General features: G+C 38.2%; 1 protein-coding gene across 1 annotated transcript in view; it reads right to left on the bottom strand.

Annotated features, from left to right (window-relative positions):
* The window catches only part of NPFFR2 (neuropeptide FF receptor 2), a 64,371-nt gene extending 60,270 nt beyond the window's left edge, over positions 1–4,101 (bottom strand). Inside the window, exon 1 of the mRNA XM_019665334.1 lies at positions 4,051–4,101. The gene's annotated coding sequence lies outside the window, so the exon portion shown is untranslated. The remainder of the gene's footprint in view (positions 1–4,050) is intronic.
* Positions 4,102–6,019: the final 1,918 nt, after the last annotated feature.

Here is a 6,019-nt window from a genome sequence, read left to right as displayed (position 1 = left end):
AGTATAAAATCAGTATGATTTGATATAGATAGAAGGTGTGTACTAATACACATTAAAATAAAAAATGAGAATCAAATTTTAAAATGGCTTGTCAGGATGCCATTTGAAATTATCCTGTACCCCACCATTGGAAACACTGCCTTACACAATATGAGAATGCACTGATATGTTGTGGTGCAGAAGGAAGGATCAAACATTGCTGACCATGTGGCATCTTTTGGAGAACAGGTCCAAGAGGGCACAACAGTAAAGAGAAAGAGAACCTGGACCCCAGAAAGGAGCAGAAATGAACCAAGTGACTAGTGGGAAGGTGATATAAGGGAAAGCAGGTAGAAAAGAACATAACTTCAGTTTTGGTAATTTCTGATCTAATATTTTCTGATCCAGTAGTTTTTGACCTAGTAGTTTTATTGATGAGCGAAAAAAAAATTGATTAAAAATAGTATTTGCCTCAAAGATAACAAAGGCTTGTATTTGTGCTAAAAAAAAATCACAAAATTAGTAAAATTACAAAGTAAAAAATGCACATTGCTAATAATTGGAAAGTGCATATAAAGCAACATTCAAGCACCATTTCCCATTTAAATAACAACAGTATATGCTTATCAGGTTGTTATGAAAGTAGCATAACTAATTAACATAATTCTTTTGAAAAACAATATATAAATGCCAATAAAAATTGTTCATAGACTTTCACTTAGTAAATTAATGCCTGGAAATATATCCATCAGAAGTACTTCAAAAGCAATAAATACTACAAACAGAAAGTTATTCATCAATATCAAGTATATGGTGGGAAATCAAAGACAATGTGGTATATAAACTCAGTGAAATTTATGTGACAAAGAAACATTTTAATTGTGATAACAATGTACCAACATAGAGAAAAGATTATAGAATAATAGTAAGTGAAATAAATTACATTTGACATTTCAGGTAAATTAGGATTGTCTATACAAAAATGTGTATTCTTACAAATAATGTCTAAATGAGCATCTGAATAATACAACAGCCCACATATCATGGTGATATATGATTGTAGATTGAATTTTTTTCAGAGTTTTCATTAAATATTCTCTAACAGTGTGGGTAAAATTTAAAAAATAAAATGCTCTTTAATTGGATAAAACATCAGAATGGAAATCAGGAGTCCCTGAAACTGGGTCAGTTTTGTCATTTTATTTCCTCATGAGTTTCAGTTCTTCATATACAGTAAGGAAGGATTCAACTAGTGTATTTCAAGTTATAGGAGACTATGATTCTAACTCCCAATTTAAATCCAGTTACTTGGTTATTCTAGCTATCCCAACAAAGCAAACTGCCTACCTTGCTCTCTAAGTCAGTCTATCTTTTGTCTTTCTAAATGCCTGTTTCATTCACTTAATAATATTCATTGACTCTCTACCATTGGGTAAAGCCATGTGCTAGTGCTTTGGAGGGTTGGGAGAAATACGTAGGAATTAGATAAATACATAAAACACTGTTTCTAAACTCAGGAAACTTCCACTTTTTCCTGTTATGGAGGAGCAAGACACACGGTAAACATAATTAGGAAAGGGTCCGTCTGAAGTCAAAAAAGGAAGATCACAGACGGAGGCATCAAGGACATGACATTTGTGCTAGATCTAAAAGAATAAGTACCATTTGGACATCTGGAAATGGTGACAAAGTGGATTAGGTATTTCAGACAAAGAAAACATCATGAGAAAAGTATGAAGCTAGGGAATTCTGAGGGATGTGTGGAAACAGTTCTTTAGAGACTGTATGAGAGCAGTGTGGGCTGTATCACAGAGCAGAGAGAGTGCTAGACTTGTTAGGACCAAGGCCACCCTGTATTGTAACACAGTCTGCACGACTGCTCACAGAAGCAATGGAGGGGCTTTTTCAGTGGCTGTCATAAACTCTAAAATGCGCTCTATGTTTTGGGCTCAGTAACATAGCCAACGTGACATGGGAGGTATAGAGCTGCTATGATGGAGTGAGGAAGCCAAACAGAGGAGTCCAAAGCCTTGTTCCTCATTTCCCCCCAGTTGCGTGTGAAATGCAGCAGAACCAAACAAACTCATCTTCTCCACTGAGGAAATACAGAGGTCCTGAGAGAATCTGGGTCAGGATAAGAAGTCTCTGTGCACAGGAATTACACAATCAGAAAGAGTTAGGACTCAGCAGTGGGAGACAGCCTGTTTCTCTAAAAGGCCAGATGAGACTGGGTGTAGCTCAAGGAACCAGGCCTGGCCCGTCATTGCCTGGCAGAAGCCCTTTCCCTTTTACCTCTAAATGACCAGATACCATCTTAACAGGAAGCAGGTAAGGGAGAAGACTGCATTTGCCAAGAGATTTTGATTTATCCAAACAAAAAGTGATGGTGAGATTATGAATGTGCAAGTGTTAAAATTTTGTCTCCTTACTCCTTACATGAAAAATATCATGCCAGTTATAGAAAACAACAAAAACANTACAGCATTTGACATCTGTAAAATAAAAATTTTATGAACAGAGTGATTAACAAGAGCTATAAGGTAAAAGTATTATAAAAATAAATACAAATTTCTAACATATACTTTTAAATAGTTTGTAATGTATTCACAAAAATGCTCCAGAATAAAACACCGGATAAAATAGATATAGACATAGATAGATAGATAGACAGACTGACAGATGATAAAGAAAAAAAAATAAGTTGGAGATCATAACTCTCCTGAAGATGTCTATAGACATCAAGAAAAATGGCTGGTAGAAAGACCTAATTGGATTATATAGAGCTTAGAAAAACTTACACATTAATAAAAAGCATAGGACAATGATACATTAGTGGTGCATGTGTCCTTATCAAGCAATAATTAAAGCACATTTTAGAGTATTACAATATCTACTCTTTAATAATGTTAACATATACCTTTAAAGATAGTACAGTATATATAGTGAAGAAGCTGTTTTCTCAAATTGTGAACCTATAGCAGCTTTTACCAGATGAAAGAGTCTGATTGAAAACTGCATACACTTGCCACTCAACGTTCTGTTCATGATAACGGTTCTTTGAGCACTTCATAGCAATTTTGCAAATTCAACATAACTTAAAATATCACCATTAATTTTACAAGCTATTATAGTTTAAATAGGATTCTAGCTGAAAACAACAATATATCCACAGTTAAAAAACCATGATTTACTCATCCTCCCCTTCGGTCGTTATCAACTGAAAATGATTTGGATGTATAATGGAAAGAGAAATTTAGACACATGGTTAAAATAACTTAATATTTTGGTCAGAAAAAAAAACCCAAGCATCTTCTTATGGTTTATGTCATCTTATATTTAACATTCTTTAAAATAAATAAGTCTTTGAAATATCTAGCTGGGGAAAATGAGGGGATAAATTAATGTATCTTCATCTCTAAGTGTAGAGTTCTGTCTTTAGCAAACACCACAGCACAGAGCAGATAATTTTTCTGACCTCCAACACCAGATGCTAACTTTGACCAATGTTATTGGGAAAACGCTTGGAAGTTTGGCAGAAGAGAGGTTAAACTCGGCATTGTCTGCAAACCCCATCTCACCCCCAGAAAGAGTTAAAAGTCTCTCCAAGTACCTTCACTGAGAGCTGGTGTCCTGGATTCCGGTAAGAAAGCACGTCAGCCTTTCTGGCGAGTGGAAACGCACAAGATGCAGCCTCACATACAGAAAGACACGCAAAGCTCCGAATCATCACGGATGAAGAGAACAGTTTAGAAAACTCTTGCTATGATCAAGCACGCTATCCAGAGAGATTTCAACAGTTACAACAATACGGCGCGCCTGGGAGAGGGTACTGGGAGAAGTTTAAAGGTTAAGAAAGCGCCCCCTCGCCCAGGATGCCCAGGGAACAGGCATCCGTGGTCCCGAAAGAAGTCCTCCTAAAGTCGGGCTGGTGACCTGAACTGTGATTCCACAGACGGTGCCCAAGGAACGAGGAAAGGACTGGATAAAGTCGAAAGAGTCAAGTCGCAAAGTCTAAGGTAACAGTCCCCAATCGTTAACACGAAATCATCCAAGCCAGACCCTCATCCTTACCTACACACCGCACTACAGCAGAGCTCCCGCGGCTCCAGTAACTGGCAGCGCTCACGCCGGGCTCAGCAACAGGTTCCTCCCCTGCCCGGCTCAGCCACTTGCCACCGCAGGGCTGTTCAGCCCCAGCCGGATGTCTGCCCAAGGGCTAGGCACTCAGCGCTCTGCAAGCCCTCCCGCCTGCGTGTCCCCTTCAGATGAAACGTCACTCTCCAGGGGACACCAGCCAGCTGCTTGGATTCCAAACAAGCTGTTCACATCCCGCTAAGGGGCATCTGGATACCATCGGGTGAAGTTCAGAATTTCTGAGTGCAGCAAAGTAAAGGAAGAATCACTATGACAAGTATCACATCACTGGTTGCTTGGCTCCACACCATGGACGAGTGATGTCATTTCGCTGTGCCTCAGTTTTCTGCTTTGTAAAATACAGCTGGTGGTCATAGTAAGTGGATAATCTGAGCATTGAGTGCATATGTGCAAAATGCCTGGAATAGTGAATCGTACAATATTAAGCATTCAATAAACGTTAGCTATTGTTTCAAGGTTCCCTTGGGAATGAGGAATGAGAACTGCAGACTGTGACTCCAAATGCCTCCAAATACCCACTCCAGAGCCTTCTATAAAGTAGACGGTGTTTTGTGCATCTTGCAAAGGCCTTTTAGCTTGCAAGAAAACCTCTCTGGAATTCTGGAAATGTGAATTTACATCATAATTAGGAGGGAAAAGGAAAGCCAGGAGGAAATGCTCAGTGATTACAAGAAAATCTGTTTAGCTGAAATGCTAATAGAGAGATCATGCCTAAAACTGAATGTATTAACTTAGAGACTTATACAATTACTGAGAAAAGGATAATTTAAAGGTGTTTTAAGAGACTAATGCATAGGGTCAAGTGTGGGTAAAGTCTTTTAATATGTTAGCAGGTCTGATCCTCATAGTAATATGTGCGGTTTGTAGAGCAATAGTGTATAATTTTTCCCAGTCTATGCCAAAGCACCAGGGTTCATTGGCTTGTCCAAGATCACAGAGTTAGTTTTTAAATGGCAAAGCAGCCTCTGGAAACTGAATTCAGTTCTCTCACTACTACATTTCTCTGTTTAAATCACTGGCAAATGAGGGTGGGATACAGGGAAAAGTTGCTTGGAGAGACCTTTAAAAATAGCATTCCTTGGTCTTGGGTTAAAGTAGATTCAGACGTGTGCGTGTTTAAACCTGGACTATGGCTATGTTGAGGATCCAGAAAAGGGTCTCTCTCCAAGACTTTACCAAGTTCATGGTACAGATATTGGTCCCCCTTCTCTGAAGTTTATCAGGATACTCGATACATAAAAAGTTACAGGGAAAAAAAAAGATATTAAGCAGGTAAACAGATAACTAATAAGAGGCAAGGCTTAGAAGACTAAGTTACTTCAGGGAAATAAAGCTAAGAAAAGAAGCGTTCTGTGTTTAATCTGAAAATCTCAAATCAAAATGAAAGAAAAAAAATTGTAGACTGTCACCCCACATAATCCCTCTTAACACCGGAATAATAGGTTATCAAAATGAACAGGAATAATAACAATGCTATTGATGAAATAATAAGGTAATGTCTAGCTTGCAAGAATTCTATCATAAATTAAAATAAACAAAAAACATGTCATATAATAATCATTAAGTTATGAGTTACTTAGTGTATCTTATAACACAACACATGGTGAGAATGATTGTCCTGAATCTCCTCCCCACCCCCATCCCATTGGAAATGTTAGATCATGTCCATACGCAGAGGAGAATTATGTAAGACCAGAGAAGGGCCTGTAATGTACCTCTTCCTCTCTACTTCCCTTAAACACCCACACACCCTGCTTTACTTTCCACCCTTTCACTTATCCTGCTTTGTCTTAGTTGGTTCCAATAGAAGAGTTTGCCTTTCTCCTAGCTAATGCCCATTTCTACCACTATAAGCTTTGTTACCCACTCTCTCCCACATTTTCAG

This window comes from Hipposideros armiger, unplaced genomic scaffold (genome assembly GCF_001890085.2).
Source record: "Hipposideros armiger isolate ML-2016 unplaced genomic scaffold, ASM189008v1 scaffold_439, whole genome shotgun sequence".
NCBI classification, from domain to species: Eukaryota; Metazoa; Chordata; class Mammalia; order Chiroptera; family Hipposideridae; genus Hipposideros; species Hipposideros armiger.
Note: the sequence above shows the minus strand (reverse complement) of the source record. Positions and strands in the feature narration are given on the sequence as shown.